Source organism: Staurois parvus, unplaced genomic scaffold (genome assembly GCF_062004578.1).
Source record: "Staurois parvus isolate SC_StPar_1 unplaced genomic scaffold, SC_StPar_1.0 ptg000025l, whole genome shotgun sequence".
NCBI lineage: Eukaryota > Metazoa > Chordata > Amphibia > Anura > Ranidae > Staurois > Staurois parvus.
The window spans coordinates 6505419-6527668 of NW_028317821.1; the positions used below are offsets into that span (position 1 = coordinate 6505419).

General features: G+C 42.5%; 1 protein-coding gene across 5 annotated transcripts in view; it reads left to right on the forward strand.

The window, feature by feature from the left end:
* The window catches only part of ANO4 (anoctamin 4), a 273092-nt gene that overhangs the window by 64871 nt on the left and 185971 nt on the right, over positions 1-22250 (forward strand). Inside the window, exons 1-2 of one of the 5 annotated variants that reach the window (XM_089694266.1) lie at positions 6332-6724; positions 6815-6942. The exons of 2 other annotated variants lie outside the window; for them this stretch is intronic. The gene's annotated coding sequence lies outside the window, so the exon portion shown is untranslated. Of the gene's footprint in view, positions 1-6056; positions 6297-6331; positions 6725-6814; positions 6943-22250 lie in introns of those variants that run through there. 2 more of the 5 variants (XM_089694275.1, XM_089694258.1) reach the window with 2 other exon arrangements.

The window sequence follows — 22250 nt, forward strand, 5'->3', positions numbered from 1 at the left end:
CTCTCTGCTTCTGCTCTTCTGCTCTTCTGCTCTCTCTATTTCTCTCAAAATGTCTAAAATAGTTAATTTTTTACTGTTTTTCAGTGCATTCTGGGCATTTGGGAAGGTCTCCTGAGGTTATGTTTAAAAAAATGCTTCTAAATGCAAACGCTCATAAACGCATATAAACGCAGCTAAACAGACGTTTTTTAACCTACGTTTTCCAGCAGTTTCCATCGTTCAGAGGTATCCCGTGCACATGGAGCCAGTGGCGTCCCGAGGCAGGTGCTGGGGGTGCGCGCTGCACCTGATGACACCTACCACATGGGGTGACACCGGACCCACTCCACGAAAAGGTAAGTTGTAAAGAAAACCGATGATCCCTGCAGGATGGATCTGATCCATCCTGCGGGGATTGTCGGCTTGCTTTACAACTTACCTTTACATGGAGCTGATTCGATGTCACCCCGTATAGGTTGCATGCCGACGATCCCTGCAGGATGGATCTGATCCATCCTGCTGGGATCGTCGGCTTGCTTTACAACTTACCTTTACGTGGAGCGGGTTCGGTGTCACCCCGTATAGGTTGCATGCCGACGATCCCTGCAGGATGGATCTGATCCATCTTGCGGGGATCTTCGGCTTGCTTTACAACTTACCTTTACGTGGAGTGGGTTCGGTGTCACCCCGTATAGGTTGCATGCCGACGATCCCTGCAGGATGGATCTGATCCATCTTGCGGGGATCGTCGGCTTGCTTTACAATTTACCTTTACGTGGAGCGGGTCTGGTGTTACCTTGTATAGGCTGCATGCCGATGATCTCTGCAGGATGGATCTGATCCATCCTGCGGGGATCGTCGGCTTGCTTTACAACTTACCTTTACGTGGAGCTGATTCAATGTCACCTCGTATAGGTTGCATGCCGACGATCCCTGCAGGATGGATCTGATCCATCTTGCGGGGATCGTCGGCTTGCTTTACAACTTACCTTTACGTGGAGCGGGTCTGGTGTCACCCCGTATAGGTTGCATGTCGACGATACCTGCAGGATGGATCTGATCCATCTTGCGGGGATCTTCGGCTTGCTTTACAACTTACCTTTACGTGGAGCGGGTTCGGTGTCACCCCGTATAGGTTGCATGCCGACGATCCCCGCAGGATGGATCTGATCCATCTTGCGGGGATCGTCGGCTTGCTTTACAACTTACCTTTACGCGGAGCGGGTTCGGTGTCACCCCGTATAGGTTGCATGCTGACGATCCCCGCAGGATGGATCTGATCCATCTTGCGGGGATCGTCGGCTTGCTTTACAACTTACCTTTACGTGGAGCGGGTTCGGTGTCACCCCGTATAGGTTGCATGCCGACGATCCCCGCAGGATGGATCTGATCCATCTTGCGGGGATCGTCGGCTTGCTTTACAACTTACATTTACGTGGAGCGGGTCTGGTGTTACCTTGTATTGGTTGCATGCCGACGATCTCTGCAGGATGGATCTGATCCATCCTGCGGGGATCGTCGGCTTGCTTTACAACTTACCTTTACGTGGAGCTGATTCGATGTCACCCCGTATAGGTTGCATGCCGACGATCCCTGCAGGATGGATCTGATCCATCCTGCTGGGATCGTCGGCTTGCTTTACAACTTACCTTTACGTGGAGCGGGTTCGGTGTCACCCCGTATAGGTTGCATGTCGACGATACCTGCAGGATGGATCTGATCCATCTTGCGGGGATCTTCGGCTTGCTTTACAACTTACCTTTACGTGGAGCTGATTCGATGGCACCCGTATAGGTTGCATGCCGACGATCCCTGCAGGATGGATCTGATCCATTTTGCGGGGATCGTCGGCTTGCTTTACAACTTACCTTTACGTGGAGCGGGTTCGGTGTCACCCCGTATAGGTTGCATGTCGACGATACCTGCAGGATGGATCTGATCCATCTTGCGGGGATCGTCGGCTTGCTTTACAACTTACCTTTACGTGGAGCAGGTCTGGTGTTACCTTGTATTGGTTGCATGCCGACGATCTCTGCAGGATGGATCTGATCCATCCTGCGGGGATCGTCGGCTTGCTTTACAACTTACCTTTACTTGGAGCTGATTCGATGTCACCCCGTATAGGTTGCATGCCGACGATCCCTGCAGGATGGATCTGATCCATCCTGCTGGGATCGTCGGCTTGCTTTACAACTTACCTTTGCGTGGAGCGGGTTCGGTGTCACCCCGTATAGGTTGCATGCCGACGATCTCTGCAGGATGGATCTGATCCATCCTGCGGGGATCGTCGGCTTGCTTTACAACTTACCTTTACGTGGAGCGGGTCTGGTGTTACCTCGTATTGGTTGCATGCCGACGATCTCTGCAGGATGGATCTGATCCATCCTGCGGGGATCGTCGACTTGCTTTACAACTTACCTTTACGTGGAGCTGATTCGATGTCACCCCGTATAGGTTGCATGCCGACGATCCCTGCAGGATGGATCTGATCCATCTTGCGGGGATCTTCGGCTTGCTTTACAACTTACCTTTACGTGGAGCGGGTTCGGTGTCACCCCGTATAGGTTGCATGCCGACGATCCCTGCAGGATGGATCTGATCCATCTTGCGGGGATCGACGGCTTGCTTTATAACTTACCTTTACGTGGAGCGGGTCTGGTGTCACCTCGTATAGGTTGCATGCCGACGATCTCTGCAGGATGGATCTGATCCATCCTGCGGGGATCGTCGGCTTGCTTTACAACTTACCTTTACGTGGAGCAGGTCTGGTGTTACCTCGTATTGGTTGCATGCCGACGATCTCTGCAGGATGGATCTGATCCATCCTGCGGGGATCGTCGGCTTGCTTTACAACTTACCTTTACGTGGAGCTGATTCGATGGCACCCCGTATAGGTTGCATGCCGACGATCCCTGCAGGATGGATCTGATCCATCCTGCTGGGATCGTCGGCTTGCTTTACAACTTACCTTTACGTGGAGCGGGTTCGGTGTCACCCCGTATAGGTTGCATGCCGACGATCCCTGCAGGATGGATCTGATCCATCTTGCGGGGATCGTCGGCTTGCTATACAACTTACCTTTACGTGGAGCAGGTTCGGTGTCACCCCGTATAGGTTGCATGTCGACGATACCTGCAGGATGGATCTGATCCATCTTGCGGGGATCTTCGGCTTGCTTTACAACTTACCTTTACGTGGAGCGGGTTCGGTGTCACCCCGTATAGGTTGCATGCCGACGATCCCTGCAGGATGGATCTGATCCATCTTGCGGGGATCGTCAGTTTGCTTTACAATTTGCCTTTACGTGGAGCGGGTCTGGTGTCACCTTGTATAGGCTGCATGCCGACGATCCCTGCAGGATGGATCTGATCCATCCTGCAGGGATCGTCGGCTTGCTTTGCAACTTACCTTTACGTGGAGCGGGTTCGGTGTCACCCCGTATAGGTTGCATGTCGACGATACCTGCAGAATGGATCTGATCCATCTTGCGGGGATCTTCGGCTTGCTTTACAACTTACCTTTACGTGGAGCGGGTTCGGTGTCACCCCGTATAGGTTGCATGCCGACGATCCCTGCAGGATGGATCTGATCCATCTTGCGGGGATCGACGGCTTGCTTTATAACTTACCTTTACGTGGAGCGGGTCTGGTGTCACCTCGTATAGGTTGCATGCCGACGATCTCTGCAGGATGGATCTGATCCATCCTGCGGGGATCGTCGGCTTGCTTTACAACTTACCTTTACGTGGAGCAGGTCTGGTGTTACCTCGTATTGGTTGCATGCCGACGATCTCTGCAGGATGGATCTGATCCATCCTGCGGGGATCGTCGGCTTGCTTTACAACTTACCTTTACGTGGAGCTGATTCGATGGCACCCCGTATAGGTTGCATGCCGACGATCCCTGCAGGATGGATCTGATCCATCCTGCTGGGATCGTCGGCTTGCTTTACAACTTACCTTTACGTGGAGCGGGTTCGGTGTCACCCCGTATAGGTTGCATGCCGACGATCCCTGCAGGATGGATCTGATCCATCTTGCGGGGATCGTCGGCTTGCTATACAACTTACCTTTACGTGGAGCAGGTTCGGTGTCACCCCGTATAGGTTGCATGTCGACGATACCTGCAGGATGGATCTGATCCATCTTGCGGGGATCTTCGGCTTGCTTTACAACTTACCTTTACGTGGAGCGGGTTCGGTGTCACCCCGTATAGGTTGCATGCCGACGATCCCTGCAGGATGGATCTGATCCATCTTGCGGGGATCGTCAGTTTGCTTTACAACTTGCCTTTACGTGGAGCGGGTCTGGTGTCACCTTGTATAGGCTGCATGCCGACGATCCCTGCAGGATGGATCTGATCCATCTTGCGGGGATCTTCGGCTTGCTTTACAACTTACCTTTACGTGGTGCGGGTTCGGTGTCACCCCGTATAGGTTGCATGCCGACGATCCCTGCAGGATGGATCTGATCCATCTTGCGGGGATCGACGGCTTGCTTTATAACTTACCTTTACGTGGAGCGGGTCTGGTGTCACCTCGTATAGGTTGCATGCCGACGATCTCTGCAGGATGGATCTGATCCATCCTGCGGGGATCGTCGGCTTGCTTTACAACTTACCTTTACGTGGAGCAGGTCTGGTGTTACCTCGTATTGGTTGCATGCCGACGATCTCTGCAGGATGGATCTGATCCATCCTGCGGGGATCGTCGGCTTGCTTTACAACTTACCTTTACGTGGAGCTGATTCGATGGCACCCCGTATAGGTTGCATGCCGACGATCCCTGCAGGATGGATCTGATCCATCCTGCTGGGATCGTCGGCTTGCTTTACAACTTACCTTTACGTGGAGCGGGTTCGGTGTCACCCCGTATAGGTTGCATGCCGACGATCCCTGCAGGATGGATCTGATCCATCTTGCGGGGATCGTCGGCTTGCTATACAACTTACCTTTACGTGGAGCAGGTTCGGTGTCACCCCGTATAGGTTGCATGTCGACGATACCTGCAGGATGGATCTGATCCATCTTGCGGGGATCTTCGGCTTGCTTTACAACTTACCTTTACGTGGAGCGGGTTCGGTGTCACCCCGTATAGGTTGCATGCCGACGATCCCTGCAGGATGGATCTAATCCATCTTGCGGGGATCGTCAGTTTGCTTTACAACTTGCCTTTACGTGGAGCGGGTCTGGTGTCACCTTGTATAGGCTGCATGCCGACGATCCCTGCAGGATGGATCTGATCCATCCTGCAGGGATCGTCGGCTTGCTTTGCAACTTACCTTTATGTGGAGCGGGTTCGGTGTCACCCCGTATAGGTTGCATGCCGACGATCCCTGCAGGATGGATCTGATCCATCCTGCTGGGATCGTCGGCTTGCTTTACAACTTACCTTTACGTGGAGCAGGTTTGGTGTCACCCCGTATAGGTTGCATGCCCACGATCCCTGCAGGATGGATCTGATCCATCCTGCAGGGATCGTCGGCTTGTTTTACAACTTACATTTACGTGGAGCGGGTTCGGTGTCACCCCGTATAGGTTGCATGCTGATGATCCCCACAGGATGGATTGGATCTGCGGATTGGGAAGCATATTGGATAGGAATCTGATCCATTATGCTCAATACGCAGATCTGATCCATTCTGCGGGGATCGTCGGAGGGGGTGTCACCAAGTGTTATCGCACCGGGTGACACCAACCCTAGGGACGCCCCTGCATGGAGCCTTAAACTCTACAGAGAAAAAAAAATTCTGGTGAAAAATGAACCCACGACCTTGCGTAGCAAGGTCACAGCGTTAACCGTAAACCCCAAAAATGTACCAGCCGAGCAACAATATATCAATTGCTGACAACTTTGAAACAATTCTGAATTGTTTACTGCACCTGTGTGAATATTTATGAAATGACCCAGATTTCCTACCTTTGGGAAAAAACAAACAAACTCTTTTGACTCGGAATACTGAGCACTAGAACATTTTGTTTTGAATAGAGGTAAATTATCAGAGCAGAAAGGAAGAATGCAGATCACATGCAACACCTGCCTGAAAGCAACTGTCATATTTGTTATGGTGTGTTTCCAGCTGTAGGGACAGTCGTTGTAATGCTGCTTCCTCTACACTGCAGTCAATGCAGCATTATCCAGCGTCTATTGCAGAGCCAAGAAACCATCACCTTTGACCCGTATCCTCCTATCCTAGGATGTATGTTGTGGGCACCAGAATGAATGTACGTCTTAATGACAGCGCAGTTCCCGGGGAGACATTGATCTAGCACCAAGACAATTTTGTGCATGGTACAGAAGGCAGTGTGCAGGCAGAGAAGGTAAAGCCAGCTTTGATGCTCTGCAGTCACTTTTTTTTTTTTGGTCCAGCGTCATGCTGACACTGCTAACTTCTTCTTGATTGGATGTTTCCAGGGACTGCCTAAGAATACTGATGGTATCTTAAAGAGTAGCTTAGGCACATGGTAGAGAATTCCTGTAATTTCCTTTCTTCCTTGTAAAGCAAGCCTGTGAAGATGACACCTTTTACTAGAGCTTCATCATATCCATTGAGCTGCACGCTTTAACTGGGGGCTTTGTGTGAAGCTGCGATAGTCACTACAGGACGGGGTTACTTAAGTGAAGCTTTGCAGCCTGTGTAAGCCAAGTCACCCTGCATCGTCCTGACATGGTTGCAGATGCTATTTGTCCTGAAGAAATAGAAGGGACAGCTCCCTGGGTTTTTCCGTGTGGATTCTCCGCTCCTATGGTGAGTGCCGGCAAGGAATGAAATAAGCTCAGCTCTGCTGCAGTGCATTATTTTTCTCCTCTTCTTGTCTCTTTGACCTTCATCATTTAGCTCTCTGGAGTGGACTCTTATTATCCTGCATGCTTAGAAGCCCAGAAATATAATCTCTGTGAGATCTGCAGACTATGACCGCTTTGCTATACCATCATCAGACGTCCCACTGAATTTAACCCAACAAGGTAGTATTACATCTGTGTGTAGCGTAGAACATCATTCTGTCTGGTGATCAATCAAGTGCCTGTTAAAAAAAAAAAAATACCAGCTAAGTTTTATTTTACAAATTTGCTTTTAGAATATTATATGACCACTTGTTCAGTTTTCTTTTATTTAAAAATGTAATGACCTTCACTGGGTTTACTTTGCTTTTTTATTAATGCAGCATGCGTCTAATAGATTGACCTGTCTTTTGTGCTTGCATTGGAATATTGAACTGTTCTGTAGCAAAGCGGCTGGGTAGCTCCAAAATATTCTACTGTCGTGATGTGAACGGCATCCACAGACACCTTCACAGCCTGTAGAAAAGGAATGGAGAGGACAGATGCCATGTATATCTAGTGGTGTTGTGTATATGTTCCCAGGATTAGACTGTAGGGGACGGAGCATTCAGTAGGGTACACATGGAATTGTTTTCATGTGACGCAGACTTTGCAGATTACATCATTGCAGCTTACTGGAGAGGTGATGGAAGCGAGGTTATTGATGAGCTTGTCCTTGGAAATCACAGCACAATCAAGCCTTTGTATAATCTGCATTCTAATGATTTATCAGAAATCCTGTCTTTCTCATCAACATCACGTAACAAAATGACTTGGGCGTTCACCAGGAATTAACTATTTAGTAGAATCAAAAGTTTGCAAATTGTCAGCAGGGATAGCTCTACCTGTATGTGCCATGTGCTTTGTAAAATGTTTAAATATATATATACATATATATATATATATATATATACTGTACTGTATAATATACTGTGTATATATATATATATATATATATATATATACTGACACATATATGTACATTATAAATGTAAAGACTGCAGACTATATAAGCGCTGCTTAAATTGATGGCGCTATATAAGTACCTGCAATTATAAAAAATAATTAATTATATATTTATATATAAATATATATACACACACACACACACATATATATATATATATATATATGTGTGTGTTTCTTCTTTTTTAATACGTGGGCTTTTAAAAGAGATACAAACCCTAACCACTGCTAATGTATAGCTAGAAGCACAGTAGTGATGCTGTAGGAAAGGGGGATTCCTCCTTCCTTCCTGCCTGTAACGTGGTGATATGCCAGGGTATAATGTGTTCTAACCTCTAAATCTCCATCTGGTCCTATTTCTATATTGTTTTTGACATATTTTTAAATCTAAATCACAGTCTGGAAATGTTAAGCATATAATGCTATAGGTTTGTTAATATTGTATACATTTAATTCAGCTCTAAACATTCTGCTATCAACATTAAAGCTGAACTCAAAGCAAACAGTTGTATATAGAGATGAAATCCACATATGAAAGTTATTTTACCTGCCAACAGATTTGTATATTTGTCCATCCTAACATTTACACAGGTATGCCACACAGCACAGTACTGTGTGGTGCATGGGAGGGAGACAATATTTTTCTGTTGATGTTTCACCTTCGCTCCTCCCCACCCCCACCCTGTGAGTGGACAGTGTCACTCTCTGTCTCCGTCACTCTGCTCTCACTTCCTATCAGTATGCTGTTTTTTACTTTCATGTATTCTAATATTTACATGAGCCTGATCTCGAACCAGAGAGCAGAGGCTCTCTTCTTAGTTTAGACACAGCAGTGGGAGCCGCTGATCACAGCCAGTGAAGAGGATGCGGGGGCCGAGGCTGAGCCTCGCTCTGTCTGTCTATGGGCACAGAAGTGAGCATGCACGAATGCCTTCATAGCAAGCAGTGCTTGCTACGGGTATACTTGGCATGGGGGAGGAGCCAGGAGCTCTGGCAGGGATATCAAGAAGAGAAGGTTCAGGGCTGCTCTGTGCAAAACCATTGTACAGAGCAGGTATGTATGGTATTTTTTTAAAATTAAAGTAATAATAAAGCTTCATTTTTTTTGTATTAAAATAAAAAACGTGTTATACTTACCTGCTCTGTGCAATGGTATTGCACAGAGCAGCCCTGATCCTTCTCTTCTTGGGTCCCCTGCCGGCACTCCTGGCTCTTCCTTTTCAGTGAATGCCCACCATAGAAAGGGCTCGCTCCCCAGCCTCCTTGTCTGCATCTGTTGACACAGACAGGGTGACTCGGCCCTACACCTTGCTTCCCTGTCATACAATTTTATTAGAATTTTATTGACAGCAGCAGCTAGCCAATGGCTCCTTCTACTATCAATCAGTCTGCTGAGTGAGGAGGGAGAGAGCTGAGAGAGTGGCTGCTCTTGTGCACATCGCAAGATCGAGATCAAGCTAAAGTAAGTATAAGGGGGTTTGATGCTCTGGCACAGAAGGGTTTGTTTTTATTTTTTCAGTCAGGAAAAGATTTAGTGAACAAAAAAAAAGCAGATGAGCATACAAATGTAGAAAACATGTACAAGTTTGCAGAGCATAAAATCAAAAAGAGGCAGCATGATCAAAAATAAAGCATGTCCAACATGTCTGTATGCACTGAAATTCCCAAAATATGGCAAAGGCACTTCAAACGTAACACTCAAGACCATCAAACCTAACAACCTGTAATAGTCAAATGCAAGTAGTACTGCTACCTTATAAAAGGATATTGGCAGTCATTAAGTACATATATATGAGCACAAAAGTCGATTCAGAATTAGATCAAGCAGGGACAGACCTGGCACAGCCAGCCAGTCACCCTACACCGTCTCAAACTTCCATGGGCATCCTCTATTTTGGAAAATTATGCTCTCTAGACGGAGGATATTTCCCACGTGATTGACCCACTCCTTATGTGTTGGGGCCTGCTTACCCTTTCAATGTTGTAAAATAGGTTTCCTAGCTTGAAACAGGGATCTACAGACTGCAGGTTTAGTGAAGTCAGATAGATCAATATCATCTAGAATATCCAAGATACTTTTGGGGTCCAGCGGGATATTCAGTTGGAAAATCATGTTAATTGTGGCCATAACCGCTGTCCAAAACCAATGCAACTTAGGGCACCGCCACAATAAATGTATGAGATCTCCCAGATGCCTACAGCATTTTTCACACATAGAAGTCCCTATCACACCCATATGGTAGAACCTCTTAGGTGGAAAATGAGCTTGCAGCACAATATAGAGCTGTGAGAGCTGCTGTGTGGTGTTTAACCAATTCAGTACCGGGCACTTTTACCCCCTTCCTGCCCAGGCCATTTTTCAGGTTTCAGCGCTCTCACACTTTGAATGACAATTGCGCGGTCATACAACATTGTACCCAAACTAAAATTTTATCATTTTCTTCACACAACTAGAGCTTTCTTTTGGTGGTATTTAATCACCACTGGGGTTTTTATTTTTTGCTAAATTAACAAAAAAAGGCCGAAAATTTTGAAAAAAAAACCACATTTTTCTTTGTTTCTGTTATAAACGTTTGCAAATAAATAATTGTTCTTCATAAATTTAGGCCAAAATGTATTCTGCTACATGTCTTTGGTGAAAATAACCCAAATTAGGAGGTATTTTTTAGTTTATAGGAAAGTTATAGAGTTCACAAACTATGGTGTAGATATGACTATTGATCAATCCTGAAGTACTGACAGCCAATCTAATTTCTTGAGGTCCAAGAATGTCAGAACAGTACAGATATCCTCCAAATGACCCCTTTTTGCAAAGTAGACAGTCCAATGTACTTCATAAAAGGCATGGCGAGTGTTTTGAAGTTGTATTTTTTTTGTCATAATTTTTCGGAAAATGAAAAAATTAAAAATATTATTTTCACTATTTTTTTTTTACATACTGTCACCAGTGCAGTACAGTGTCATCATATAACTGGCATGGTGACAGTATAAAAAAAATATATAATTTTTTTACATTTTTTTCATTTTATTTTTTTAATTTTTTATTACATTTTTTCTTTTTACAATTATTTTTTCATATTTCACTATGACCAAAGTAGTACAATGTTACCATAGTAACATTGTGCTACTTTGGGGAAGTGATCAGTATTTTTTTTTTTTTACACAATTTGTAACATTGCAACAATTTACCTGAATGACATTGATTCATTCAGGGGTTTTTTTGTTTTGTTTTTTTTTTGTGCTACTTTGGGGAAGTGATCAGTATTTTTTTTTTTTACACAATTTGTAACATTGCAAGAATTTACCTGAATGACATTGATTCATTCAGGGGTTTTTTTGTTTTGGTTTTTTTTTGTGCTACTTTGGGGAAGTGATCAGTATTTTTTTTTTTTACACAATTTGTAACATTGCAAGAATTTACCTGAATGACATTGATTCATTCAGGGTTTTTTTTTTGTTTTTTTTGTGCTACTTTGGGGAAGTGATCAGTTTTTTTTTTTTTTACACAATTTGTAACATTGCAAGAATTTACCTGAATGACATTGATTCATTCAGGGTTTTTTTTTTGTTTTTTTTTGTGCTTAGCTGTGATTTGGCATGACACAGCTGGGCTGTGATTAGCCCAGCTTGTGCATGTGATCGCTGTGACCAATCACAGCTACACACACTAGTATACAATGGATGGCATGAATGAAGCCATCCATTGTATACAACTGTCATTTGACCTGCTGTGATTGGTTACAGCAGGTCACATGGTAACGGCAACGGGGCTGGTATTCAGATCTGTCATGTCTGAGGTACACGGCCGGTGACAGATGGAGCCGCTGCGCGGCACTGCAGGCACGCAAACTGCGCATGCCCGGGAGTACGCCATATGGCGTCCGCCCGGAACGCTAATGGCTTTTGCACGCTGCCATTCAGCCATTGGCCGGGCGGCTAATAGTTAAGAAGCTGACTACCGACATCCCATTGTTCATTATCTAGGGCACCCATGTCTCATTCCCAGTTCTCCTTGGCCCTACATGGGAAACCTTCCAAGTAAGACATTAGCAGCATCTCGTATCACCAGGACATAAAGCCCTTGGTGATGGTAATGGACAGAAGGTTTTTACCTTAATGCAAAGAATGCAATCCAAAAACAAACAAAACCAGCGCTCAAATCTTCATGCAGACTAGAAGGAATTCAGAATGCCAAACAGGGAGGTGCTGCCCTGCAAAGTTCGGGAAATCCAGATACTGATGAACAAAAGCAAACAAGGGCGCACTCTCATCGTGCATTACTGTACAAATGTGTTTATTTATAAAATTGAATAGATATATACTCACAAACCAAAGGAGAATAAAAGCAGAATAAGTGGTCCGCAATGGCAGTCCAATACAATGCTATGCCCCAATTAGGTATAATGTGACGCGTTTCGGGAGACAAACCCCGTTCTTCAGAGCTAAAGTGAATACCTGCTGGTCCAACACTTATATACCAAAAAATTAATTCATTTATTTATACTTTTAATTTTATTTCTAGTTTTATTTTTATTTCTATTTTCATTATTATTTTTCTTTATATAACATCGATTTTTATATACATATGCACTTAGTGGTGTTTTTTTTTGTGTTCGGCCTCTTCTGCGATTGGACCGCTATGTGTGTGTGGGGGGAGGGACTTATGACCTCTCTAGCATTTTTTGGTATATAAGCCATTGCGGACCAATTATTCTGCTTTTATTCTCCTTTGGTTTGTGAGAATATATCTATTCAATTTTATAAATAAACACGTGAGTTTGAGGCAGTGTGGCACCCATGAGATAATTTCACCTCCTCCCACCTTTCTCCAAATGTACGTTCTGATGGCCTCCTCACTGTTGCTATGTGACATTATGTCTGTAACCACACAGATTTCACCATCGATGTGCTCCCTCTTTTTCCTGTGGTCTTTTTTTTATTTACTGCTTGTATATATATATATATATATATATATGTGAAAACTAATAAAAATTGTTAATACAAAAAAGAAATAGACACGTGGTGTACCACAGCAATGCACGATGAGAGTGCGCCCTTGTTTGCTTTTGTTCATTAATGCAAAGAATGCATTAAGGTAAAAAAACTTAGTATCACTTTAAGGATGTATAAATGATTACAGAGCTGCATTCATTTGTATCTCTTATATCTACATGGCATTCAGCTTTAAATGATTGTTATCTCACCCAGTCAAAATATCTTAGAGATAAAGCCAAGCTAAAAGAGTTGTATCTGCAATTGATGGTGGCCATTTGACCATTTTTAAATGTGTAAAGTCAGCTTTTTTGTTCTGCTCTCAATACAAGTCTGTATGACTAAGCAAGACCTCTTGCACACAGGCACCTGAACCTGGATAACGGATATTCTGGTGTGTTTCCCCTGCCTTGTAGACCAAGGTGCTGCATACAGCTGTCAGTAGACATGAATAACTGTGCGCTACTGTACTTGGGTATATGTTACTGCTCGCGTAAATATGACTAGCCTACAGACATATGCAAAAAAATTGAACTTTTCAATGTTTTTTGCATACCCCCATATGCTATATTCATGTTTACAGTAGCACCAGTATGTTCCCGAGTACAGGCGCGCATATCCATTCATGTCTAAAAAGGCTGTTCGCAATGCCTGGGTTTTTTTGGGGCATGAGAAATGCAGAGTTTACTTTGTAGAGGCTCAGGTGCTTGTGTGCAAGATGTCTAAAATACCACACACTTTATGTGGCTGAGATTTCTCGCCTCTTCAATTGGTAAACATTGTACTCTACTTGATATACAAATACACCCTAGTGTGAGTATCTACAAATCTGTGTATGCAATACAATAATGGAAATACAGCAGAAAAAAAGAACGTCATCACAGGATTGTAAGTAAAGCATTACTCTATTAGGTGGAAATTTGTGTTCAATGAAAATGCAATATAATCAATATTTAAAAATGGTGTACATGTAGGCAAGTGCATTCTAGTGGTTCCACTGCAGGTGGCGCTCGTTAGATCGGTGCTGCAGCTGGAGGAGAAGTCTATGGAAATCTGGGGTTTCTCTATGGTTCTCTTGGTTCCCAGGAGCAGTGTTCCAGTTGGCTACACTGCATCCAGGTGACCCTGGCATCTTAGGTCACTTAGAGTCTTTTTAAGTCCCTACCCCTAGGTTTTGGCATAGTTTGGCGAAGTGGCTAGTGTAGGGAGAGCATTACCATCTGTCAGGGACAGCACTAATTGTAGGGACTGGTTCCGGAGGAGTAGGGTCAGCTTAGAGCCTACATCTGGACTTCAGCAAGCTCCCTTTTGAGTTGGACGGGCCAGGCCACATTACACCTTCCTTGGCAAGTGCTGGCTTCAGTTTGGGCCTACTACCGCTACCCTCCGCTACATTGACTGTGAGCTCATGGTCAGGTGAGCTCCCCCACTGGATTGCTGTACTGCTTGCAAGTTCTTCACTACATCAGTGTCTTTTACTTTTTACTGCAGCTGCATCACACTGCACCTACCCAACAAGCGATTACTCACAATTAAAGTCAGCAGGATACTAAAGTAATAAACAAATGATTTTATGATCAAAAAGTATGTCAAAAATCATAATTTTAATAACAGAAGAAACCAATTTGCCTCTTTCTTTCATGCTTGTGTAGAACAGAATATAACTGAAAAATGCTTCTGCTGATAGATGAATTCAGAAAAATGTACCTAACTTTTTATATATCAAACAGAGGACAGAAGGCTTTATACATGAAAGTGTCTTAAAGATGAGATATCTCCTTTTTTTATTTGATCCCTTTTGGTCTATTAAATTTACCATTGGAAGTCATTTGTTATATCTGTTTGATAAGTTAAAGTGGTATTGAATTAACTTTTATAAAAACTGCAGACAGGCAGAGCTTGTATAACAAAAGAAACACACAATAAAGGTTAAAGAAAAGCCTGAACAAAGATCTAAACAATGGTAAGCTGCATTACATTACATTAAAATCTTTGTTTTTGGGGTTGAGATGCGCTTTAAAGTAATCCTTTAATTTCCTAACCTGTCATGAACAGAAAAACTGGATTGATATGGACTATGATTTTTTCTCTTGACATATTCATGCATATAGCTCACTATTTCTATAATGTAAAAATGTAATAACTACTGGTAGCTGTATCTGTTATTTGTGTATCAGTGTTTCACAGTCTTAAAGTGTATTAAATCAGACATTTCATAAAGTGTGTTAGTTGTTCTTATCAGCCCTGTGGCAAAGTGGCTCAATTATCTTTTCAGTTAGCACTTTAGATTTCAGCGTATGTCACTGTGACAATTTCCTTACCAAATTTTAGATTCTGATACCTTACCGCAAATGTAAATTTGGTGTCATTATGCTAAGTATTGCTATATGTTGAAATTTGTTGGCAATTCTTGATTACCTACATTTTATTGAAGATTTGCTTTAACCTAAAGCAAGAGATCACATACCATTGCTCTTTATTTTACTTTATTCTAAAAATCAGGAAAAAAAAGATGTGTACATATTGAAAATATATATAGTTCTGTATCTTTGCTGTTTGTCTGAGTGAATGTAAAATAATGGTTGTCACAAAATTTAGCATGGCTTGCTCTATAACCAAGGGAGCTGTGATCTGTTGCCTTGGTCTGCTCTAGCTTCACAGTCTGAGGATTTGATTGATTCCCCCTTGCGTTGTTGAGAGAATTCCAGAGTTCAGGGTGGAAAAAACAAATGCTCAGGGTGGCTTTTACCATGCTCCAGCCAATTCCTGGGGAGGTGTGCCCAGATGCTGGGTGGGAGGCAAGTAAATAGCTGGGGGCCCAGGCTGTTCTGTGCTTCCCCTGGAGGAAGGACCATGTGCTTTAGGAGGCTGCTAAGCTCTGGGGCTTTCCTGACTGGCTGCTGGACAACTCACTTCCCTGGATCATGCCCATGGACTTGCTTCTATTGGGATTTGTGAGTAGAGCCCAATCTCCTGCGCTGCAGTTTATCTATTATTCCCAGCTGTGGATGTTACAAACTACTCCAGTGTGCCTAGTGTGCTGTCAATCTTGAGATCTGCAAGAACTCAGACTATTCCAGCCTGCTTCTAATAACTGTTCAAACCTACCCTATGCTCTTCAGCTGCAAGAACGCAGACTATTCCATTCTGCTCATAATAACTGTCCAAATGTACCCTGTGGTCCTCAGCTGCGGGAAACTTAGACTGTTCCAGCCTACTTACATTTTCTGCTCATGCTCAGATATTCTCTTGGTCCACAGTTGGGAGTGAAAGACTGTGTTGCCATTGCCTAGAAAAAAGTGTTCTTGATGTTTTGGAGTATCTTATACCCCATTGTTCTTCCCAGTTACAAGTTTCAGCATTAAACCAAAAAGACATCCCCTATACTGAATATTGCTTCGGAGTGAGTGAACTGTTATTGTGTACCTTGCTGCCTCTACACTAACTTTGGGGAAAACCCTGTGGAATTCAGAGGTCCTTGCAGGGGTGAGCGCTACACTTAATATTTATTGTATTTAACCAGTGGGGCTAACCGACACCAATAGGGCTAAAAGGCATCTATTTTATTTAACCAATTTGATTAGTAAACACCAATCAGGCTAAAAACCATCTATTTCATTTAACTGATGGAACTAATAGTTGCCTGTGGGTGAAACAGCATCTATTTTATTTAACCAATGGGGCTAAAAGCCATCTATTTTATTTAACCAGTAGGGTTAAACCTCATCTATTTAATTTAACTAAAAGGGCTAAAAGCTGTCAATTTTATTTAACCAGTAGGGTTAAACCCCATCTATTTAATTTAACTAAAAGGGGTAAAAGCTGTCAATTTTATTTAATCAATGGGGCTAAATGTCATCTATTTTATTCAAGCAATGGGGCTAATAGACACCAATGAAGCTAAATGCCATCTATTTTATTTAACCAATGGGGCTAATAGGCACCAATGGAGTTAAAAGCCATCTATTTTATTTTACACACGTAGGGCAAGGCAATGGGTTAATGTGTACCTTGCTGCCTCTGCACTAACTTTAGGGAAAACCGTGTGGAATTCAGTGGTCCTTGCAGGGGTGAGCGCTACACCTAATATTTATTGTATTTAACCAGTGGGGCTAACAGACACCAGTGGGGCTACAAGACACCTATTATATTTAGCCAATGGGGCTACCAGACATCAGTGGGACTAAAAAGCATCTATTCTTTTGATCCAATAGGGATTGTATACACCAATGGGGCTAAAAACCATCTATTTTTTTAATTGATGGGACTAATAGATGCCAATAGGCTGAAAGCCATCATTTTTATATAACCAAAACAGCTAAAAGCTGTCTATTTTATTAAACCAATAGAAACCAGTTGGGCTAAATGTCATCTATTTTTTTTTTCTGTACAACAGAATATAAAAAGTAAGTCTGAGTGATGCTTACAAAGGGCTAAGAAACTTCACTTCCCTTACACACACACAAACTTCCCATACTATGGTTAATATTATGTGATATAAATCTCTCTGGAATAAGCTGATACTGAATCAGGAAAGATTATTCTGTGAGTTATTTGTCTTGGTATGTTTGTGTGATAGATTGATGGTGTGGTTTGGTCTGCCAGCAGACAACCCTGCAATAATAATGAGCCTATAATACAGTATAATAGGTTTAACATGGGTCTTGGTAAAGGATAAACATGCAAGATCTATTACAATTTGTGCATTTCCATAGCGAAGCTGGAAAAGTATTCAATCCTAAAATGTAAATTGTACTTAAAGTTGACATCATTTTGATCATGTGAAGTGCATTCATGCTAAATAATATATAATAAGTATAACATTTGCAGTATTCTCCCTGACAATGTCTCCATCTGCTATTCTCTCAAGAGGGATAGAACCATCTTTGTTCAGGAACCTTGTGACTCAAAGCAGAACTTACGCTAAAATGCATAATCATGTATTCAATAGTGGCCCATGCCCCTCCATATATTTTTTTTACATCTGTAGAAAAAAAAATCATCTGTGGAGAAAAGATAAAAACTATGCTTAACTCACACCTGGCTTCCACCCGAGACACCTAATCAGTGCTCCTGCACTGTGCTGGGATGTCTTCTTTTGAAATATGGAATAATCAATGTTCTTAGACCCTCTAACATTAAGCCCAATATGGGTGAAACATTTCAGAAGGGTGTTCCCAATTTGTGGGGACTTTAGCTAAAGCCTGTCTTTTTTATTCAATTCACTTCAACACAGTGTGCAGCGGTACTTCTAAATCTACTAGTGCATCTAACACTACCCTCTCCTCAGATTGACAATATTGTTGTCCATAGGTGTCACCATTGCTCCTCCATAGAGTTGAGCCACCCTAAGACAGCAAGAGGGAAATTTACTAAAATTGGCGCACACAGAACCTAGTGCAGCTGTGCATAGTAACCAATCATCTTCTAACTTCAGTTTGTTCAGTTAAGCTTTGACCACAAAACCTGGAAGCTGATTGGTTACAATGCACAGCTGCCCCAGATTCTGGGTGCACCAGTTTTAATAAATCTCCCCCGAAATGTGTTACTGGCCATATCACCAAGTGAAAATTAAGGGAAAAAAACAAAACAAAAAATGAAAGCAACCACTACTTTTAAGATTTGGTAAGACGCAATATATTGCATTTTTGTTTTTGGGTTTAATACTACTTTAAGCTATAATTTTAATACCATTGAAAGGCATTTGGGGTTGGTCCTCTTGACACGCTACAATAAAAAAGCAGCCATCCTCCGAAGAGTAAATAAGCCCAAACATTTAAGTGCTACACCCTGTGAGGCAATGCATTGGTGGTCTATGTCTTGTACAATACTGTGGGCAAATCAGTGAATGAAAATAATCATTCCCTTCAACGAAAGACCCTTCAATTCTCACCTCTTGATCAGGATTTTTTTTTTATTAATATGTTATCCAACAGTATGGGAAACAGCACATGAGTAATATTTTTTCCTGTTTGCTGAATCTGCCTGCATTTAACTCATTATTTTTTCCTACAACAGCATATATGCGTTAGTTCTACACAGTTTATGAGGTCTGCATGTGTAAGCAACTTGCTAATTGACCCGCGTAGCAATCAATAACATTCAGTGCATGCTGAAGTGTTGAGATGCTCAGTCTGCAAGAAGGGGCAGTATCACCCTGTTTAATGTTATGTTTTCATCTCCAGACTTTATAGCCGCACAGTATAGATTTTTTTATACATTTTTAAATATTAACCTACTTACGATTCTCAATTAACAGTGTGAAGATAAGTATAATCTGTATATTGCAAATATATTAATTTCCTACATCTTACAAAATCATTTTTACTGCATTACTATTATCGTGTTACATGTTCAAAGTGTGTTATAGAAGAAATAATAATACCAGCCTCAAAGAGTTCCTTGAAGTATGCGGTCAGCTGGTTAGAGGACTGCAGAGAAAAAGGAAATGTTGTGTATTAGTTGGCCTAAAGCAGTGGTTGTCAACGTATGACGTAAAGGGGGCCTCACATATGGCCCCTGACATGACCAAAGGGCCGCATGTAATGTCCATCATATGGTATGCTTGCAAGGACTGTCAGAAACCACAGATCAAATAGAGAAAATGAGGGTCAGAGAGTGTGGACATGCTATGTTTTTGGCTGGGGATATGCTGCAGAAGACAATACAAAGCTGGGAACATGACACATTAGTAGAGATGAATGCTTTTACCCTATTCAGTGTTCCCACTATAGACTGCTGAGGTCCAAGGGCCGTAAATCATATACCCAAGGGTCGCATGTGTCCCACAGGCAAAGGGGTTGCACACCAGGGACCTAGGGAGACTTGTGACTCCTACCTGTTGGCCTGTTGTATGGCAACAATGCAAGTACTCTTGATTTACACTGCAAAGGGATAATAGTGAAAGCATGATGATGTCATTGTTCTTTATTCTATGATTTTGTCTTTTTGGTTGATGTCTTTACTTTTGGGAATAAAAAGCCCTTGATCATTTCAGTGCTGCCTCTGACCCATGGGTGAAGTAACATGGAGGGACCTTCTGAACTGTTCTTTTAGCAATAGAAAAAAAACTAATTTTATCTGAATAGTCAAGCTGCAGTACCACGTTTCACCTGTAGGTAGTGCATGCAGATTGCTTAGAGTGAACTGGGGAGATACAACAATAAGGCTTGCCCATAGTAAATACACCGTTGGGCTGATTTACTAAAGGCAAATAGACTGTGCACTTAGCAAGTGCATTTGCACTCTGCAAGGGCATTTGCTCCAGAGCTTAATAAATGAGGTGAAGCTTTACTTTGCAAAGAATACCCAATCGCAATCAAGCAAAATAAAAAAACTGCATTTTTGCTGGCACATGATTGGATGATGGAAGATGGAAGTCAAGAGAGCTCCCCCCCCATTACTAAGTTCTGAAGCAAATGCCCTTGCAGAGTGCAACTGCCCTCTATTTGCACAGTCCATTTGCCTTGAGTAAATCAATCCAATCCCAGTGGGGTGTTAAATTCTTAATCGTTCTTATCAATTTTCAAACAGCATAGATATTTTTCATTTTTGGAAAGCAGGATGATGTTGTAAATGAACAGTCACCAAAAACCACTAATAAAAACAAACATGTTTAATTCTTTCTTTAGGATGATAAAAATAATTTGCTGCCCAAGACATGATACCCTTTTTTTTTACAAATGCCTAGAGTCATCGTGCTCACGTATGCAAGATATGAGAAGCTAGCTCACATTTGTGATACCAAATGAACCAAATACTACTGTAATGTGCAGCGCTTACAATTAAAAAAAAAATGTAACCAATAGGAAACAAGAATATGAATAAAAGGACACCCTATTTGTTTTTATTTTTGAAATTCCATCAGTGTTTTTTTATGTGGTTAGTTTAATCCTAACTTGACATTAGTGGACTTTGTTTCTAAAGCTGACTCAAGCTTACAGTAAAGGGAGTAATTTATTAATGGTAAAACATTTTACACCAGTTCAGCAATCCTTGGTTCTTTTCCATCCCCTAGCCAATTTGCACAGACACAAATATCATTTAAAAGATGGTTGTTATACTTTACGGCCAAGGTTCCCTTCCAGTATTGAAGGCTGATATTGCCGCACCACTGCAAACCATGCTAATTCAAGGGCAGGGGTACTCATAGATGATGCCAACTGTCTCAGATTTACTGGGAATGTTCAGCATCTTGGCCTTCTGTCCTGCCAATGCTGTGTCCCAGTCCATGTCCCAGGATCACAGCATCAATGTTATTTGAGTTATTGCACATGCGCTGTAATTTGAAAAAAGAAAATCCCAAATTTGGCATGTCTCCAGAAAAGTAGTTGAGGGGAAATCCTCCAATGGGGACACTAGTTCTGGCCACCTGGGGGTCCCCAAGAAATTCCCTTAATTTTTAGGGATTTCCTCTCACTTCCTGTTTGGTTGTAGGACAGGAAGTGAAGGGAAATCTCCGTAATGGGATGGCGAAAAAAAATCTTACTGGGGTTATAACCCTCCTTTGCTCTATCTAAAATGAAAAAAAGTTTTGCCTATTGTTCTACTTTAATTGCAGGGGCCCTGAATGGGCAGTCTACATATAATTAAAAAGTGGGATCTGGAATGGATCAAAAGTGGGCGTGATGAGCAGCCACCTAATATTTAGAGGGAGGCTTTTGGCATGGTCAACCTGCAAAGTTGGCATTGTTTGGGTACACCCACCCAGAAAGCGGGTGGGTGAAATGAGGACCAAGGGCAGGATGAACAGTGTCTCGGGATCAGGAACCATAATGTTGGTAGGCATGGTGCAGTATTGTATGCATGATGCTGGAAGTCTGTCGTTCTGCAATGCAAATATCAACACTTTTGGGAGTCAAGAACTGGGAGCTTCCAGTACCTGAAGTGTGCATCACATACGACAGCTACAAGCAGACAAGACAGATTTCCACTGCCCAGTAATTACTGGACTGATAAATAACCTGATTAATTTTACAAAAAACATCCCTAATGTAGGATTATGACTGTTATCACAGAACAATTATATGTTCTGATTCTCATTTACCAAAGCTAGTGCAATGGAAGGTAACGCTGTTGGCCACAACAACCAAATATACTGTATTGTAGCTTTTATTTTTTTAGTTCAAGTTAGAGACTTTGGACAATACAGGTTGATGGGCAACACCACTGTCTTTCATCTCTCAAGTGTTTTGTTTTTGTAAGGCAGCCTTAATGTTTCCTGATGCGACCAAATAGCATTTGTTAAGACCCTGCTAGAAAAAATGGATAAAGCTGAAAGCAGGTTTATGAGACTATATTGCAAAAATAGGATCTGTGGAAAAATGTATAAAAAGGCACATTTCTGCAGTATTGATCAACATCATTATTCTTTTGTTTATTCCAATAGGATACTATTAAGCAGGCATTACTATACGACTTGTATGAAATAGTAGCCTGACGTATACCCAGACTGCTCCCTGTCTTGCTTCAAACAGACAAGATACAGAATACAC